Source organism: Lissotriton helveticus, chromosome 2_1 (assembly GCF_964261635.1).
Source record: "Lissotriton helveticus chromosome 2_1, aLisHel1.1, whole genome shotgun sequence".
NCBI lineage: Eukaryota > Metazoa > Chordata > Amphibia > Caudata > Salamandridae > Lissotriton > Lissotriton helveticus.
This window is the reverse complement of record NC_136059.1, coordinates 1,459,736,265-1,459,757,613: the sequence shown is the minus strand read 5'-3', so window position 1 is coordinate 1,459,757,613 and position 21,349 is coordinate 1,459,736,265. Positions and strand designations below refer to the sequence as shown.

General features: G+C 42.5%; 1 protein-coding gene across 1 annotated transcript in view; it reads right to left on the bottom strand.

Annotated features, from left to right (window-relative positions):
- LOC144820269 (uncharacterized) overlaps window positions 1–21,349 on the bottom strand; it is a 938,422-nt gene that overhangs the window by 15,645 nt on the left and 901,428 nt on the right. The gene's annotated exons all lie outside the window — the stretch shown is intronic.

The following is a 21,349-nucleotide window of genomic DNA, read 5'->3' as shown; positions in this document are numbered from 1 at the left end:
CAATTGAAACAGATCGCGGAGGTCACTTCCAAAATGAACTATTACAAATGATTTGTGAAGCACTGGAAATTCGGCAGAAACGGCATTGTGCTTACAGACCAGAGGCTTCAGGGGTGGTTGAACAAGTGAATGGAACAATAAAAAACAGAATTGCAAAAATGTGTTTGACAACAGGACTAAAATGGCCGGACGCATTGCCACTTGTTTTGATGACCTTAAGGAGTATACCTGACAAAAAGACTGGATTAAGTCCACATGGGATTTTGATGGGAAGAGTGCTGAAACAGGCATTTGTACCAGTTGATAAACTGTTAACTAATAATGATGACATCATACTGCATTACAGCAAAAATCTGTCTTACGTGGTAACTTCTGTGTTCCATCAGGTGGGAACTGAACCAAACACGAAAGATAAACATCCAGCTCATGATCTAATTCCTGGAAATTGGGTTCGGATAAAGGTACATCGAAGAAGAAACTGCTTGGTGCCTTGCTGGCAAAGACCAAGGCAGGTCATTCTGGCCAGCACGACTGCAGTTACGTGTGCTGGAGTAAAAAGATGGGTATATGCAAGTCACACCATCCGTGTGCCAGAACCTGAAGATCCACACGAAGAAGGTGAAAGCACAACTGATTCTGATTCTGAAGGAGAACCAGAAAGAAATCCAGGTACTCAAGCTGGACAAGAACGTCGACATCTGGAGGTATCAGATGCTAGTTCTGCACCTGAAAGAAAAGGTAAAACTGTTGAAATACCAAATTTTGAAGATCGACCTGAAAGTCGAGATTTGGTAAAAACTAATACCAGTAAAGACATTGAGCAAAGTGCAGATAAAACTGGTAATCAAGAGATTACTGAAGAACAGGCTGAAAGCTCCGGAAATAGGGGCCAAAATCCTGACACTGGAAAAGAGGAAATATCTCACAACAAGGATGAGATTCCAAGTACCAGTTATGGAGATGTTCCTAACAGAGTGAAACTGCTTAGTAAAGAAAAGACAGAGTCTGAGAAAGAAGCAGACATTATAAAGTTGATCATAAATGAAACTGTTGAAGATACTGAGAGTGAAACTGATGACAGTGGAGAAGAAACTCAATTGAGAAAGAGCTCAAGGTAAAGAGCTTGGAGAGTGGAACATAACACTACAGAACCAACGACAAAAAGAGCTTGTAAAGGAGACAATTGGCCTAGAGAAAATGATTGACTAGGATTCAAACTGGTTAACAAAGCAAGAAAACCAGAAGATCAAGTGAATGAGATAACAAGTCAGAAAGAACTGTTGGTAAAGAAAATAGAAGTTGTTCAGAGGCCAAAAAGAGTAAGGAGACCAAACCAAAAGTACAAATCACCTGAATGGACTTACCTATTTTTGCCTCCTATTGAGGAAGTAAACAGCAGCCAAGAGAGCCTAAATTCAACAAGTCAGGGAAAAGCAAGTGAGTAAAAGACTAAAATTCTAAGAAAGAAAAGAGATATTTGAACTGAGATTGCAAGGTAAGTAAGACTTGAAACCCTGATATAAGAAAAACACCATGAATGTAAAGTGTGAAGTGAAAGTCTATCAGAAACAGAAATCTGAGTAAAGAGAACTGTGAAAATCGCTGTGTAAAAAATTGCTGTGTAAAAAAAAAAATGGCTACTACTACTAATCATGTAACTACGAAATGTTCTATTTTTAGAAAATGGTGCAAGATGTGGCTGATATGTACTGGACTATTATTATTAGTATGTCTGATTTTAGTTATTATTATTCCTTTTAGAGAAAAGTTTGAGAAAATGAAACCAAATGGGACTATGAATGGGAGAAATAATTAATTAAAAACTGATTCACCACATGTGTATAAACCAGAAATTCATCAGGATAGGTCGATCAGCGACTTTTCCAAGAATACATTTTCAAGATTATTATCTGACCCCCCGGGAGCCCAGAGGGGGAACACCTTGAAGCATACCTGTCCTTCTGCCAGCGGGCAGTGCCGTGAGGGAAACGGCCGAGGCACAACACGCCAGGAGGCTGCAGGAGGCGGTCGAAGACAACGGACCACACTCCCCAGCAACCTCTTGGGCGGCGGCGCGCCCGTGACGCGTGCAGAGCGCCCGGAGGCGCCAGTAAAAGCCTGACCCCCCGGGAGCCCAGAGGGGGAACACCTTGAAGCATACCTGTCCTTCTGCCAGCGGGCAGTGCCGTGAGGGAAACGGCCGAGGCACAACACGCCGGGAGGCTGCAGGAGGCGGTCGAAGACAACGGACCACACTCCCCAGCAACCTCTTGGGCGGCGGCGCGCCCGTGACGCGTGCAGAGCGCCCGGAGGCGCCAGTAAAAGCCTGACACCCCCTCTCGCCCCGCGAGTCGCGCGCGGGAGCGCCCGGGGCTAAGCCCGGGCAAAGGGCGGGCCCTCTGTGGTCCTCCGTGGTCATCAGTGGTCGGGCGGGCCACCCCTCTAACCCTCTAAACCCTCCCGTGGTGAGTCTTTCTTACGTTCCTCTCCTAGTATGGCGTCTGCCAATATTGGTGTTACACAGGATGACTTCCCTTTTCCTCCCGCTACATTTGAGTCCTTACTCGAAAATGCACTGACCTTGGTTTCTAATGAAATAGCTGATACTGAGCGAAGAATGTCTATGAGTTTTACCAATAATGTTACACAGCCTATATCACTGACAAATAGTCCTGGTATTCCACTATCTCCAGCTGTTGTCATCACAAAACCGGCATTGGCATTAACACCCCCCCTGCCCTTATTGTCTGAAATTGTTCCAACTATTATAATTGCCTCCCAGGATGAAGCTACCACCCCGGGATCTTTGGAAACTGAAAATAAACAGGGAGGGGAAAAACGCAAAAGAGGCATCGCTAAGCCAAGTGCCAATAAAAGGAAGCAACCATTAATTAGTAAAAATCAGCCCACGCCCCAGAGTTTGTGGAACAAACAAAAACCGACTGGGGTACTAACCGTTACTGTGGATAAAGATTTAGTGGATGCAGATGATATCCCTACAGTAACTACCATTTCAAATGGGACCTCTAACACGATATGGACCCAAACAACATTAATGGGATACAACTATCATCTCACGAAACAGAATGGGAATTTAATAGAAACCATAGTTGAAACCATTTTTAATCGTCTACAGAAACAAATGATCAACCAGTTTAATAATGTTTTTAAAAGACTCGATAGACTAGATAACCTGGTTAAAAACGAAGAAGCAAAAAGAAAGGGGTCTGTTATCCTGGATCAAATCAGAGCTGACCGTCTCTTAAAAGAACTTGAATCGGTAAGCAACACACTGTCATCAAAGAAACAGGAAACCTCCTCTTTACTGGGTGGGAATATAAGTAACTCTGGATCATTACTACAGTCTACTGTACCACCCATGACTCTACCCCGATCTGCTAATGAAGGGAAGAACTTGGTAAAACCTAACTTACCCTTAAAATCCGTTCCAATACCTGCACCTAGAAAAACTGCCCCTCCTGTTATTCCTAATAAAAACACTACAAATGACAACGATTTGATCCATTCCACCAAAGCAATAAGATCAACTGCTGCTAGCAACAAAGGTACTGGGGAGGCAGGGTCAAACAGGCCTTTTAAACATCAAGGGCCTGCACTACATCTGCCACCGGACGCTTGTCCTTTTGTCCTGGTCCTTGCAGGAGTACCACCTTTGAGGGTGGACCAGGGGGAATCATGGGTGCAACTGCGAAATAAATGCACAGACTGGCTAACTAAACACAAAGGCGTCGGATATGATATCTCAAGTGAGATCCTATCGGCCCGCAGGGTGTCTTGGGTTGGGCCCTTACTCAAAGATAAGGAAGGTGACTGTATAGTTCTCAATTTTAAGAACCCTGGAACTGTAAGACACCTTCTCAGTAGAAATGGTAATTGTTCTGCTATCTCTACTGTTGCAACTATGTTACCTTTGAGCTATTTTTACAGACAATCGTTAATGCAATCTCGGCCACCCCTAATGCAGTTTCAACCCCCACCTATGCACTTTCAGCCACTCCCTATGCAATTTCAACCAGCTTCATTCCCACTCAATATGTTTAATAGATTTGCCCCTTTGTCAGATTTGGATATGTTAGACTGACCCACAACGTCTAATTCAGTTGAATCATTAGTGGCACCTATCATTGAAACCTTGGAAGTCCCACAACCCATACAACGGACTGTAATTAGAGAAAAACCCTTGAACCAAAGACTAATGCCCGAGGATTCCGATATATCTCTCGTGAGCTGGAACATAGCGGGTCTTAACTCCAAATTGAAAATTAAAGAATGGTCAGACTGGGTCAGTAACAACTGCGACATCTTGATGTTACAAGAGACTTGGTGCACTACCACACCCGTAATGGAGGGTTTTTGCTGCTATAATCTACAGGCTTCCCCCTCACTTATGGGTCGTCCCAGTGGGGGCTTATCCATCTGGACTAAAATAAAATCCGGGGTACAAACACAATTGATCCCTACTGTGGTAAATAAATAAATAATACCTCTATTTTTGACTAGATATAACAATAACAGATAGCTCAATAAATAAGAGTCAAGATTCGAGGTAGTAGGAGTTTGCAGGTTTAATACAGCATAAAGGACAGGAACAGGACAACCTGCACGGGCAAGATCTGGGATGGCTAGCCAACAGGGGGCCCCGACAGCTGTCGGGCAGGATCTGGAATGAGCGCGCTGACTTTTAATAACAGTACACAAGTATATATACTAAAACAATTACATTACAGTACATACAATAGGCGGAACAGTGGGTGGGGCCTGTAACAGTCGCGAGAGATAAGGCAGAAAGGAGGTGTAACAAGAGGCGTGAACAGGGCGTATACATAGACATGTGATGTAAACGTAACGGAATATGTCACAAATGGGGCGGAAACATGGAGGGGGCTACCTAAGGAGCCGGGACCTCTAACCTAGTGGTGCGCGCAAACTGGCAATGACGTGTTACCAGGGAGAAGCTGGGGGCTATGACTTCTGAGCTAGAAGGAGAGACGAAAGTCTGGAGAGTCAGAGCGACATGTACCTAAACACTATCTAGTATCTGATGTTTAGAGAACATATTGATAGAATCCAAAAGTTATCAGGGTAAAGGCTAACAGACACTAAGACTGGTGCATGCATTATTCTACATGTAGTGTGTGTTGAGGAATATTAAATGACCATAAATACAGTATTTCTCTTACATGGAGACGTAAAGGCTAGACGATGACTGAAACTATTGATGCGATTCAGTAGCTTTAGGAATGCAGAGAAGGAGGGCTGGACTGATAACTAGAATCATAACATACTCTTGGCAGACTGGCAGGCAGAGCCAGGCCGAGCCGGGCACTGTGAGGCAGGAAGTAAGTGAAGGGTCAGGGATACAGGTGGGGGCTGTATCGCTCCTCAGCGAGGGTTCAGGAGACAGGAGCTGAATCTGGTGTCCGGGCCCTTTTGAGGCCTAGAAACGGAGACTTTTCAATGAATTTAACGTGCACACTGTAAAACGTGGCAACATAACTTTACATAGGCCTGATGCTCGTTGTATTCACGAAAACTAGGAACTGGCATACTAGAGATGGACACAGCTGTAATTGCGTCTTTAATCGATCATGGGGAATACATATGCATATTAATCATGCACATACAACATAAGATGGGGGACACGTAGGGACACAGAACATGGCAAAATTTACTTTTCCACATTCCCTCCTTGTCACTACGTTTCCATCAGGAAACATCAATATTCATGATACCATCTATCATTTCATACAGTATCATTTGTTCGTCTCGAATTTTCTTGGAACGGGATTTAGGACGGGACTTGGGACTAGGAATACAAGAGGTAGCACAAATGCCGCAAATCGCAGGGCCACATTGTAAACAGAGGCAGCAACTGAAAATGATCATTACTGCTATACCTAGGAATGACAATACTTTCCATCCCCAGGCAGAGATTATACTCCAGAGCCAACCGGACCATGTCCAGGTGCCTGGATTCTGGTGTAACTGATGGGCAATTTTATGAAGTCTGGTTATAGCTGAATAAACAGACGGTGCGTTATTAGGAATGAAAATGCAGCAACTAGATCCGATGACTCTACATGCTCCTCCTCTATCGGCCAGTATGACGTCAAGAACAAGACGATTTTGGAGCACGACAAATCTCATAGCAGATTGCTCTTCGGTTAAGTTACCTAGGGCAGAAGCAGTCTCATTCACTACTGCTTCAAGGGTTCTGGTCAATCTACGGATTAACTTACTATTCTGGATAGGTCCTATAAAGAAAAAGAATCCTCTATTGAAATCTGTATACTGTTCTAGAGCAGTTTCAGTTTGATCGACAATCGGGGACTCAATCTCCCTTCTATGTCTAATGTGTACTAGATGTGTGTTTCTGTGATAATCAGATGGGGCTAGGAAAACTGGTGGCAGCAGGAAGGCAATGTAACAGGTTCCCTCCCAATCGAGGGGCAGACGAACATATACGGTCTGACCACAAACAAAATAAGAATGACGTGAAGCTTTAAAAATAGATTTCCCACTGTCACTATACTTGACAATAGTAGTACAATCACTATGTCCTACATGTACGGAACCATTATTTCTGACACATAATTCGCCTTTGACTGGTAATACTGAAATAGCAGGTAAGTCTGGAGTAGGATCAGACTGAACATTCAGGACCATAAAATTCGAAGAATAATTACCTAAATTATAAACTTCATTTTCTAGATCTAACCCTGTTCTGTGGGGAAGACCTTGCTTGTCTGGAAAACATGTACTGTTCAGAAGGGACATATCAGTTGAGGATGACGTTAACGTGGACCATGCTCCACACGAACCATTATGTGAGAACGGATAAGGAAACAGTGGCAGAACTCCCTTAGGTGTCTGGAAAGGGGGGAGTCGACCACACACCCAACAATTTGTGGCATTGCTGGTCTGGTGTGAATAATGTAACATACGGATAAATGAATTGTTGCGCATAGCAAGACGATAGGATAGTTCATGAGGAGGCAGATCACTAAACGTGTGCTCTACTGTAGCATTAGAAAACTTATTTACATGAGAAGTTGGAAAACATAAATGAAATGCATAACTCGTGCAGGTAATCATTAAGCTTAAAAACAATATAAAACTTAGAAAAACGATACATCGGATTGAGTTTTGACTAACTCTCTCACTATGGGGGTCTATTTCATACATGTCAGATACCTGTCTAACCGTTTCACCTAGGGGAGGACTTAGACAATTAAACTGGCTGACTTATTTTACTAGACCGTAGCTTACTTTTATACTCCTGCTGCGGAGTTTTTTCTAACAGGGAGGGCTTGATATCAATGTCATTTGCGGGACAGTCCTTAAGAATAGTATCTTGGCAGTCTTTAAAATCTTGACAATCCTTGGAAAAGTTCTTGGAAACAGCTTTTAGTCCGTGAAATGTCTTGACGTGTGACAGATGCACCCAGCCTTTCCTGCCTTCCAACTTCACGGCTGTGCGGGTGGTTAGAAGGACTAACTTCGGCTCCTTCCAGCGAGGCTCCAGCGGACTTGAACGATCGAAATTCCGGACAAGCACTAGACTTCCTGGAACGATTTCATGCGGTTTCACCTCGGTATTGTCTGGAAATGCGGCGGCAACCTGTGAACGACAAGAGTGTAGGGCAGACATCAAGGAAGCTAGGTAATCTGTCAGCATATTACTGGAAACATCTGTAATACTTCGGGGTCTAGGTGTACCCCACATATTCGGGGGACGGCCGAATACGACCTCATAAGGGGACAGACCTGATCTGGAATGTGCGATCATGCGCATATAAAAATAGGGCGACTGGCAGAGCTACTAGCCAGTCTACACCTTTCTCTTTACAAACTTTGGCGATACGGATTTTTAGGGTCTGGTTATGTCTCTCTACGAGACCGGCTGCTTCTGGATGGCGTACACAATGGAACTTCCACTGGTACCCTAGTAAAAGGGAAACATGCTTCATGAGTTCAGATGAGAATGGCTGGCCGTTATCAGAATACACGACCCTAGGGAGTCCATAACGGGGGAAGAATTCACGAACCAGCTGCTTGGCAGTGGTCGCGGCCGTATAATCTGGGACTGGATATGCTTCTGTCCACCTGGACAAAGCGCATACAACTACAAGGACATACTTGAAACCTCGACATCGCTCCATCTGAATATAATCCATCTGGAGGACTTCAAAAGGGTGGTCAGGGGGCTGGAATCCACCTTGTTCCACCGGGACACTTTTACCTGGATTGAACTGGCAACATATCATACAGGTACGGACTTTCTGCTTGGCTGCAGCTCGTAAATGCTTGTTAAACCAAATGTTCTGGATACTGTCTAACATGGCTTTTTCTCCTAAATGTGCAGGACTATGTGCGGTATTGATAATGACTTGAACCATTGAGTCGGGGAGAAACCATGTGGCTTTTCCCTTCGTCAACCATCCTTGATCTGTCTGGACCCCTCCTTGTTCGGACCATTTCTTGATTTCATCGGGAGTAGCATGTAACTGGATATCTATGACATCTTGAGTGGGGTCCTTAACTGTCATACAAGTAGTCGGATCTAGAGTGGATGTCGGTGTCTTGTTAACTGGTATGTCTGGTGTCTGTGCTGTAAGCTTGGCTGTTCGATCTGCTAGATCATTACCTTGGGAAATAATGTCAGTGACTTTCGTATGTGCTTTGCACTTCATGATAGCGATAGCTGTCGGTAAATGTATTGCATCTAACAGAGCTTGAATCAGGAAACCATGCTGAATCTTGGTTCCATGAGAAGTCATGAAACCTCTCTCTTGCCAGAGCACTCCAAAGTCGTGTACAACTCCGAATGCGTAGCGTGAATCTGTGTAAATATTAACTTTCAGGTTCTTGGCACGTATGCAGGCTTGTGTCAGAGCAACTAGCTCTGCTGCCTGAGCAGACAGGGTGTCAATACGGTGTGTTTCAATAACTTCAGTGTCAGTAGTCACTGCATACGCGGCTACTAGTTCTCCTGTACTCGTTCTCATACATGAACCATCCACATAAAGTGTCAGGTCTGGATCTGGTAATGGAATATCTGTCAGATCTTGTCTTGGCTTAGTCATAGTGTTAACAACTTCCACACAGTCATGTGTGGCAGGATTTGAAGTAACTGACGGTAACAGTGTAGCAGGATTTAGAACGTTGCAGCGTCTGATTTCTATGTGTGGCTGGAACAGTGTCAGTTCATAACCTGTCAAACGTGCAATTGTCAAGTGCTGGGTCTGTGTTCGGTTTAAAAGAACTTCCACGGAGTGTGGAACTTGTACTGTCAGGGAGTGTCCCAATACTATGGAATCACTTTGTCTGATAGCTAGTGCTGTGGCTGCAACTGACTTGAGGCACGCAGGCAGAGCCTGGGCTACTGGGTCTAGTGTACTCGAAAAATAAGCACAGGGCTTGTATTGTCCGGCTTGATCTTGTGTGAGAACAGATAATGCTGTACCATCGCGTTCTGTGACAAAAAGTGTAAAAGGCTTACTGTAGTTCGGTGTAGCTAGAACAGGAGCTTGGCATAAAGCTTTCTTTAATTCATTAAAACTAAGTGTATGTTCAGATGTCCAAGGGAGAACAGTCGATACGGCTGCCTCCTGTGTCGTTAACTGTATCAGTGGTTTGGCTAGAAATGCATACTGAGGAATCCATTGTCTGCAATAAGAAGTAAGGCCGATAAAAGCACGTACCTCCTTCTGTGTCTTGGGCTGAGGGAGACTCGCTATTAACTGGATACGGTCAGGTGTCAACTGCCTACCCCACTTGGACAGTAAGTGGCCTAAGTAGATCACTTGCTGGACACAGAATTGAAGCTTCGAAGGGGACACCTTGTGCCCCATCTCGGCTAGGAAGTACAAAACTGTAAGTGATGCTCGCTCGCAAGCACGTTCAGAACGGGCTGTGATCAGTAGATCATCGACATATTGGAGCAGGGCAGTGTCAGTTGGCATGTGAATATTGTCTAGTTGTCTCTTAAGTGCTTGACTGTAAATGCTAGGACTTTCTGTGAAACCTTGAGGAGCTCGTGTGAATTTATAGCTCCTTCCATTTAAACAAAAACCGAAAAGGTACTGGCTGTCTGGATGAATTGGAACACTGAAAAATGCGTTTTTGAGGTCTATGACTGTGAAAAATGTAGCCTCAGAATCAATGGCTGTCAATAGGGATGAGATATCTGGAACAACTGGATACTGGGGAATGATACATTTATTGAGTTCTCGAAGATCAATCACTAATCGATATACTGGGGGTGCATTTGGATCAGTACGTTTCATGACTGGAATGATAGGAGAATTACATACATTGGAGTCAGTTTCTACAACTACTCCTTGAGCAATGAGCTCGTCAATAATTTTGGATAAGGCTGCTACAGCCTCAGGTGGCAATCTGTACTGTCTGATTCGTGGCAAGACTATACCTTGCTTGAGAGTCACACGATGGGGTGTGATTTGCATGAAGCCAACATCAGTTGGACCTTGCGCCCATAGATGCTGCGGAACATTAGACAATCTCGGATCAAAATCTCGTAAAACATAGTGACCCTTGAAGTCACGTAAAAACAAACGTATTCCCTCTGGGGAACAACAAATAACTGCACCTAATTCTTTCAGTGTCTTAATACCTAACAAATTTTCTGGACAGGACTTCGTAAGCAATAGATCAGTAGTTCGGGACAATGGACCTACTTCTAGAGTAACTGGTTTGGAAATCTCGTTAACAATTGGCTTTCCTGAAAATCCAAGGGAAACATTTCTAGAGCCTGAGAGCGGAGCCCCTGGAACCTCGTCGTGACTAATGGTAGTCCTACTTGCCCCTGTATCAATCAGAAACTTTCTGTCTTTTTCTAATACTTGACTGTGAACATAGGGACCTTCTTGATCTACAGGAATCTCGATGAGAGGCAAGCCTACCTCCCTCTCTAGGCTGTTTCATGAATACGCTTGATACTCTGGATACTCTGTCTGTGCATACTGGTACATCTGCTGTGTAACATGCTGTGTTGCAGCGATAGGCTGCGGTGCTGGAACTGTCTGTTGTGCATTCTGTGGCTGAGAAGTCTGTGAAACTTGTTCTTGTCTAGGCGGACGTGGTCTTTCTTTAGTTTTACCAGTGGCTATATTGTGTTTCAGAACTGCACACTCGTTTATAAAATGACCTGGCTGTTTACAATAATTGCATGTCCCTTTAACGGGAGCTGCAGGATGACTGGCTTGATTCGGACCCCTCTTCTGACTGTCTTGTGGAACAGATTGTGCAACTAGTACTTTCATTTTCGTGTCTTTCATACGTCTTTTCTCGTGTTCTTGCTCTTCCCTGATTCTATTCTGGTGATACTGGAGCATCTGTAACATCTGGGATGGGGTACTAGCTTGCCAAGTACTTTCGACTTTCAAAACTCGATTTTTAACTTGTGGACTTGAATTCTCGACTAATTTAGTAACAAAAAGATGAGGGTATGACTCGCTACTCGTCTTCAAACCACTGTTTATTATAAAGCATTTCTCAAATCTGGAATAAAAATCACTAGTATCTTCGTCTTGTTTCTGTTTACAGGCTGAGATTGCATCCCAGTCTTCCATTTTAGTGGCTAATAATCTAGGTAAAACTTGTATTAATAATTCTGGTAATTCTTTACACTTGTCTCCAAGACCGGTACCTGGTACTCGAATCTTATCTTCAGCTTCTAGAGCTGTCCAATCGATCTTTTTCTCTCCCACCTCCCAATCCTTTTCCTTGAGTTTTTCATATATGCCTGCAGGCAACAGGACTTTTAGCATTTTAATAATATCTGGATACGTGTATTCTCCCATACGGAGCATGTCCTTTAATTCTCGGTGGAACCCTGCTGGATCTTTGTCGTGACAGGGAATTAATTTCTTCATCTCTAAGAGTTCCATCTTGGTAACTGGGGTGTAAACAAATACTCGTTGCATTTCACCATCTGGTGTCCTAACTGGGTGTACTTCTCGTAACGGATGCTGTCTATCTATGTAAAACGGTTTACTTTCTGGAGGTGAGACATGAACAAAATGCGGGTTCAAAAACGTTCTGTATTTGTGGCGTTGTTCTAGAATGACACTAATTAAATCGGTGCCTAAACCTTTCCATCTATACTGGAGTAACTCGTTCAGGACATCATGTAACGGACCTGGATCAGAATGTTGACCCTCATACAGTGTAATGAGGTGCTGGATCATATACATACCCACCAGTCGCTGCTCGGCTGGGGGCAGTTTCAGAAACATTTGTGCCACTATTTCGTCTGGAAAAGTGGTAGAATCAGTAATCCATCGGACTGCTGATCGGGCTAGTTCTTGTTCATGCATGGTACTTAATTCACTATAACCGATTCGTGATTTCAGAATTTGATCGGTAGCTTGAAATACTTGTTCTAGGGAACCTTGTTCCGGTGCTGGAAGATGAAAGACTTTCTTGTGTTCTAGGCGTAAATGTCGGTCTGGAAGTCTAGATTTACCTACATACGCTATTCTGGCGGTATTCTCGTCGTCTACCTCTTCAGTAGAAGAGTCATTTTCTTTCTCGCTTACTTGTGCTTCTTTGCGTTGTTCGTGTAACCTTATTATTTCTTTACGTATTTTCTTGTACATACTCTCTATACTATTGAGTGTCTTGTGCTTACCCTCGGCTATATTATCACTCCACTTTGTCAGAATTCTCATTTCGGTCGGATCTTTAGTCGGGGAATCTTGTTCCCGTATTAAACAATTGATCAGAAACTTTAATAACATGAACTGGATCTCAGCTTTCCTGAGAGACATGACTTCACCAATACTTTCTGGATCTTGTCCTGTACGAATGAAACGATACATTCTGTCTAGATCTTCTTTCATATTCGGTAGGGTGACCAAATACTCGGACACCTGTCTTATACGTACGGAATATATAACCATACTATCCTCGCCTGGGACTGGATCATAACAGCATTCAGTAAGAAGTCGCCTGATTTCTGCAACGGACTTATATTTGGGCGTACGCTGTAACGCACGTTCATGTAACTCGACTGCTCCTAAACGTCTACTTGGCGGCGGGGTACCAGGAGGACCTCCTCCCGCGGCCCCTAAACTGGAATCGTCGACTGATACTCTTCGTGCTGGCAGAGTGACTGATGTGGCGGGAATTTGTACTACGGGCTGGACCGGGGGTACCGTAACAGGTACTGCAACAGGTGCCCCGGTGGCTGGAGGAGCAGGAATTACATTATTCACGGGAGCTGGCTGAGCAGGATTTGCATATTCTGGGACTGTGTCGTCCAAATAGGACGAGAGAAAAATATCAGCTGCGGTCGGTTTGTGACGTAGCTTGGTCGGAACTAACGGTGGCGGAAAATTACTGGATGCTTCCGGGGTTGCTTTTGGCAAGCCCTCGGCAAGAAGAGGATACATACCCTTAATGAGGGCATTCCTCTGTCTGTCTGACTGTTCGGTTTTAACTCGTTCACCTATTTCGATTAATTCCCTTTCTTGGGCTCTTTCTAAGGATTCTCTACTTAATTCTGACTTTCTGATTTCTTTTTCGGTTCTTTTATGAGATTCTTTGCGCCATAACTCGATGGCATCTTTCTGTGACTGTCTGGCTTTCTTTTTCCATAATACTTCTTCTACTCGCATGATGCACTCGGCATCCCATGTACCCGATACGGGCCATCTGTACTTTTCTTCTAACTGTTTGGTGTACTCCACCCATAAATCTAGATATAATATGGCACTTATGCCATGCTTCTGATACATAAAATGACCTGGACTGTCCCTAGGCGGGACAGGAACTGCTTCTTCTAACAGACCTTTTCTAGTTTTTAACTGACGTAACTTGGAAAACAATGGCATGACTGGGCTGGAGTCTAGACACAATACAATACACAATGAACACGATGATTACTAAACAACACATTCATACCACGACATTGAAATACATGAATGACATTTAAATTAACAGTTTTGACAAAATACTACCTGGAATACTGAAAACAGAATACATGAATTTCTCGAGAACAGAACGGACTAGAACAGAAACTAGATGCACTGCTAAAACAGTACGAAACTTACCGGTCTCATAAAGAGACACGTCAGGACCCGCATCCACCTAAGTGGACACTTCGTGTTGGATCTGCGTACCCAAACCCACGTACCAGAGACAATGCAATTGACCCTGTCTAGATACTACCCCAGCAACGGTACTCACCGGGCAGCAAGAACGGAAGGCCTCGGACTGGACTGGACTGCTATGACGACGGACGGACTTCGGACTTCTGTTACGGGTGGGCCTCCGGATACCTCGGACCTTAGACTCTCGGCTTAGGCTCTGGTCGGGACTCGCCGCGTTCCTCCACCGCCTCGTCTGGATGCTGGACCGCAACCTCCGTCTCCTCCGTGGGCCTGAGGGATACTTGAAGCAGAAATATCTGCACGTGCACGGTATGGTTCCGTCACGGCTGCAGAGGATCAGGGGGCTTGCGTGGCTTCTCCGGCGCGTGGGGAAAGGGCAAGTCCCTATTCGGGCGCCATTATGTGGTAAATAAATAAATAATACCTCTATTTTTGACTAGATATAACAATAACAGATAGCTCAATAAATAAGAGTCAAGATTCGAGGTAGTAGGAGTTTGCAGGTTTAATACAGCATAAAGGACAGGAACAGGACAACCTGCACGGGCAAGATCTGGGATGGCTAGCCAACAGGCGGCCCCGACAGCTGTCGGGCAGGATCTGGAATGAGCGCGCTGACTTTTAATAACAGTACACAAGTATATATACTAAAACAATTACATTACAGTACATACAATAGGCGGAACAGTGGGTGGGGCCTGTAACAGTCGCGAGAGATAAGGCAGAAAGGAGGTGTAACAAGAGGCGTGAACAGGGCGTATACATAGACATGTGATGTAAACGTAACGGAATATGTCACAAATGGGGCGGAAACATGGAGGGGGCTACCTAAGGAGCCGGGACCTCTAACCTAGTGGTGCGCGCAAACTGGCAATGACGTGTTACCAGGGAGAAGCTGGGGGCTATGACTTCTGAGCTAGAAGGAGAGACGAAAGTCTGGAGAGTCAGAGCGACATGTACCTAAACACTATCTAGTATCTGATGTTTAGAGAACATATTGATAGAATCCAAAAGTTATCAGGGTAAAGGCTAACAGACACTAAGACTGGTGCATGCATTATTCTACATGTAGTGTGTGTTGAGGAATATTAAATGACCATAAATACAGTATTTCTCTTACATGGAGACGTAAAGGCTAGACGATGACTGAAACTATTGATGCGATTCAGTAGCTTTAGGAATGCAGAGAAGGAGGGCTGGACTGATAACTAGAATCATAACATACTCTTGGCAGACTGGCAGGCAGAGCCAGGCCGAGCCGGGCACTGTGAGGCAGGAAGTAAGTGAAGGGTCAGGGATACAGGTGGGGGCTGTATCGCTCCTCAGCGAGGGTTCAGGAGACAGGAGCTGAATCTGGTGTCCGGGCCCTTTTGAGGCCTAGAAACGGAGACTTTTCAATGAATTTAACGTGCACACTGTAAAACGTGGCAACATAACTTTACATAGGCCTGATGCTCGTTGTATTCACGAAAACTAGGAACTGGCATACTAGAGATGGACACAGCTGTAATTGCGTCTTTAATCGATCATGGGGAATACATATGCATATTAATCATGCACATACAACATAAGATGGGGGACACGTAGGGACACAGAACATGGCAAAATTTACTTTTCCACACTACACCGGGCAAATGTTTTATGGCTATGAAGTACACTAAAAGGATGAAACTATGTATAATTAACTTTTATAATAATGATTTTGTTAACCGTCCCAATGATAATTTTATCTTACTGTTTAATTTTATTGATGAGATTATGGAGGGGCAGAAGTATGGGCCCTTTGATGGCATTTGCATCGGAGGGGGATTTTAATGCTCATATGCACCGCGATAGCCCTGTATGTAGAAACGGTGAAGAGTTGAAAAACCATCTAGCCTCCCGTGATCTAGTAAATGCAATGGAAATTGCTGGTTCTAGTCTAAACAATACACTAACACCTACATATATAGGCCAGGGCTGCTCCTCCACGATAGATTATATTTTCACTTGTCCAATATTGAGTGACATAATTTTTAAAGCAGAAGTCATCTGTTCCGCATATAGTGACCATTATCCGCTTAGAATATATATTGACAATCCACAGAACCCGAAGGCAGCAGTGAGAGTAGAGATTGGGGTAGAAAATTTGTCATTATCTACTGATAGACTAAGATTAATATGGAAAGGGGTGGATAATAAAGAAATCCTAGCTAGAGTCATCAAAAAACACCCCAAGACAGTAGAGACTTGTCTGTCGTACACTAGTCCAGGCAACGATGTGGTTGTTGCCTTTGGTAATCTCTGTGGGGCTATCAAAAGAGAGTCCTCTAAACCAGCTAGGCATAATATAGATCATGGCCCACGCTGGTTCGACTCCTCTTGTTCCAAGGCTAACAGGGACCTGAGGGCGGCCTTAAAAATTCATCCCAGGGACGTCCAACTTGTGAGAGAATTAAGATCAAAATATAAATCCGCGCTATGCACTAGATCTGAGGCCCTAGTGATTAATCACTGGGAAACTCTCACACGTACTGCCTCACTAAAAGATACGACCGGTTTCTGGAGAGAAGTCAAGTCCCTCAGATCTTTTGGCTCTAACATCCAACCAATTAATTGCAACATAACTGGTGAGGTGTGGGTAGAGCATTTCTCTAAAATCTATGCTATATCAGCCTCTTCTTTAGATATTGTCTCCCTATCTAGTACAGCAGAACGACTGAGTTTTTTATTATCTGAGGTCGAGGATGCTATATTTGAGAGTGCTAGTGATAAAGCCCCCGGCCCGGATGGCCTTTCTATCGATCAGATTAAATCCGAAATCAATTTCTGGGCCCCTTTATTATGTAACCTATTTAATAATTTGACTGACAGCTCCATTCCTGAATCTTGGTCGAACAGTGTCATCGTACCGATTTTTAAAAAAGGTGACAGGGCGGATCCTGCCTGTTACCGCCCGATCTCACTGATCGATAACACACTAAAGGTCCTTGGAAGAGTAATTTTTAAAAGGATAAGGGATTGGGCTGAGGATAATAATGTTTTACACTATAGTCAATTGGGATTTAGAAGCCATGTGGGCACTGTTGAACAATGTCTTAATTTGAATTTGATCATGGCCAAATATACAATTGTTAAAAAGTCCCCGCTTTATTTAGGTTTCATGGATTTGAGTTCCGCTTTTGATTTTGTTAATCGTTCTAGGTTGTGGTCACTTTTGCTTGATTATGGTTTGGATGAATCATTGGTATATTTTCTTTCGTATTTACACAGAGATCTAAAGGCCAGAGTACGTATTAATAATGATGGCGAATTATCTGATGATATTTTAATTAGCAGAGGAGTTAGACAGGGCTGCGTACTCGCCCCACTGCTTTTTATTCTATATATTAATGGGTTGAGCAGCACTCTGAGCAAAATTACTAAGGATGTTCCAATTATAAACGGTTCCCCCATTACTACCTTACTGTATGCGGATGACGCGGTACTAATGGGGCGTACCCCAAATGCTTTACGCATTTTAATTACTGGGTTTGTTGATTTTATGTCCGATTTGGGCCTAAATACCAATTTAAAAAAATCTTTTATCATGAATTGTGGACCAAAAAAATATAAATCACGTCAATTAAGTCAGGTGACAATATATTAAAATGCACTAGCACTTTTCCTTATTTAGGGTTACTATTTTCTAACACAGGTTCATGGCAGCCACACGCTGCTTATGCGAGGAATAAAATTGGTAAGTCAATAAATTCAATTTTATCCCTCCGACAACCCAAATTGGCTGACGTTATTACCCCCCTGCTCAATATTTATCATACCTAATGTCATCCCACTGGTACATATGGAGCAGAAGTGTGGGGATATTGCAATATTACGTCCCTCCAATCGGCAGAAAATAGATTCTGCAGGAAGGTGCTGGGGGGAGTTCCCTGTGCCCCCACTTTTATCTGTCACAGCGAATTGAGGCTGCCATACATTGTTGATTTTATTAGATCAAGGCCCGCGCTTTTTTGGATAAAAATATGGACAAACCCAGCAGCATCCTTAACACGCAGTATAGTATCTGACTGTTTATTACATGAAAGATCCCACCAAATACCATGGTTAAATGTTGTTAAGAATAGCCTGTTAAGTGTGAGACATGGCTCCTTGTTCAGTTCCCCTAATACCATTGTCCCCACTCATAAGAACAGTGTAAAACGGGCATTATACGATTTATATAAGGAGGAACGAATGAGATCCGAATTTGTAAAACCGGCTGTCATTAAATATTTGCCACTTACAGAACCAGGCAATGATAATTTAAATAGGCCTTGCAGATACCTGACAACCCCAAAAGGAAGATGGAACCGGAGCCTTTTGTTTAGGTTCCGAGACGGAAGCATTGTTAACTTGCTACGCTTCCCCCTTGGCTATAATAAAAGCTTAGAAGAGCTGGATTGTCCCTGCTCTGTAGGTGGGAAACAAAGTCTGTTGCATTATTTCTTTTTCTGTGGCCACTATAAATTATACACCCGTCATTATTTAATGCCGATTCTCCGCAAACGCAACTTAGGGACTTTAATCTGGCATTGAGGTTCCTACAAATGTTGTCAACCGATGAGACTATTTACACTGTAAGCTGTTTTATAAAAGTCTGTGTAAGATCAAGGGCAAGTATGGAAAAAGCATAATTTAATAATGGCATTGTACTTGAACGCACATTGCACTTTATCACTTTGATATAATTTGCATATAGAAACATTTACTTGCGTATTTTGGATCTGTATGATTATTTTCAGGTAAATGCACTTTGTATTTTGCATTTTTGATTATTTCAGGAGTAGATAAATTGAAATTCATGGTAAAAACCATATCAATGGACCTATGTTATTTCTTACATGTAGTATGCACTTTACGATATTTATGCTGCTTTAAATCCAATTGGAAATTTGTTTTTAACTTTATAGGTTTTTATGTGTTTTTAATGTGTTTCATTCTGTATGTACTTTTATGGATGTATCAAAATTCCGAATAAAGATCATTTGAATTGAATTGAATTGATTATTATCTGAGTATGCTAGAACTATGGATGCTAGTGACTGTTATGTTTGTGTGAAATTGCCAGCATCAGTGTCAGAGGGGGTGACTTACCATCATCTCCTGCTTGCATATGGGATTACATGTAGTGTAATAGCAAGTTTGTTTTACAATACAGGGGAATTAGAATATTATTATTCGAATTCAGATGATGTTTTTGTAAGATTGAAAGGTATAAATGCAATGAACAAAGTCAAGCCTGAAAAAGTTATGGGGGAATTTTTCTTAGTAACTCAAGAATTGACTCATGATTACGCTTTTAGACATAATTTGATTTGTAAAATGAGAAATGAAGAAAAAGCATTTTTAGATATGGTTGAGGAAAGAAGAACTGTATACAAGAGGAATGAAAAAATGAAACATACTAAATCCAAATTTTGGGAGTCTGAAGATGAAAAATTAGATGGACGAAATGTGAATGTGGCCATAAATATAGACACACCTTCTTTAGTAAAATGTTGTATTCATAGAGATAATACTGTGTATGACAACTATTTTGTGGGAGCGAGTGAATGTGTATAATTCACTTATCGTATAATAGGGGGTTGGGGATTTAAAGGTGGTAGACATCCAATTTTTCCTGGGATCTATTTTATTTGCGGGAACAATGCTTATTACAAATTGCCAGATCATTGGTACGGGACCTGTTATGTAGGCCTGCTCTTTCCTAAAATTTTCCATGTAGATAGAGGTACTAATGGAATACATGAAATAGGTAAACATTCAAGTCGTAGAAAAAGGAAGAGTGTAGCAGAAATAATAGGTGATATTTTTGGAGCACTGATACCAATGATGGGGATATCTTTTAATGCAAACAAGATTCGGAAACAATGATAGTAGATCGTTTGTCAACAGACACTGCAGGTGGATTTTTAATGGTAAATACTGAATTAGTTGCCGTGAGAGCTATGGTGATGCAAAATCTTCTTGCTCTTGACATAATTTTAGCAAAAGAAGGAGGAGTTTGTGGAATTTTACATATACAGCACTGCTGCACATACATTCCTGATAAACGTCAAAACATTGAGAAATATATTAAAAACATTACAGAATTGCACAAGGAAATTGAACCACTAGAGGTTGATGGTGTTCTTGAACGACTTGGTAGAAGTTTTTCAGCAGTTAAGCATTGGTTACATGAAATAGGTCGTTCTATTATAGGTAAAATATTTTTTCCAGTTATAGTAAGAATAATAGTGATTTTGATATTAAGATTATGTTGCATGATTAGAAAAAGAAAACGTGCTAAAAGATCAATGAAGAAAGTGATTCAGGAGAAACAAGAAAGAGAACATGAAAAGAATTACAGAAATGGAAGAGGTTCAAGAGAAACTTTATCAAGACCGCAGAAAGATAGAAGATACTAGAGTATAGTTCATACTTATCGAAAAGAATTTGAAACATGTTCAAGATAAAAATTTGCTAAATTTTGGGAGGTATTTGGTGATAAATCACCAAAGGAGGGAGTTGATGGAGCGAGGCTGAAAAACAAAATTGTATATACCCCTCGTGAAGTCACTTACTCATAACAATAACATGAATTAATCATGTGGTTTTGGAAAACTAATCAACGTAGAATAAAATGCACATACACAAGTACACGCGGGAAACTAATTTGCCTATGTTGCAACCATAATCGACTAATTAAGTGATCTTGTCATGTCCTAAATTAATCAAGCAGCTATAAACTAACCAAAAGCGGCATGAATGTGCCTGTTGCTTATGTATTGGTGGCATAAACATGAAATCAGGTGAGCATATCACACATATATGTGGCTTTATTTGCTACGTAATAACTAATAGGGATACCTTAGTAAGGGGGGAGGTAAACAGAAGGGTTATAATTCAATAATTAACATTTAATTGTGTTTGTTTCTGTAATAGTTCCCGTTTTGGCCTATGAGGCCTAAAACAAAATGGATGTTTTTGAGACTCCGAGGTTAAAGTGCAGTACGCATGCGCCGGAATGAAATAAATTGTAGTCAAGCTCGAGATGCCTGTGCCTGTACTGGATGGGTCAAGGACAGCGTGCCCTGAAAACCTGACTGACTGCCCACAAAATGAACACTCGTATTGAAAACTGTGTGAACAAAACCGAGTATATCAATTTAAAGGACATGTACAAAGTA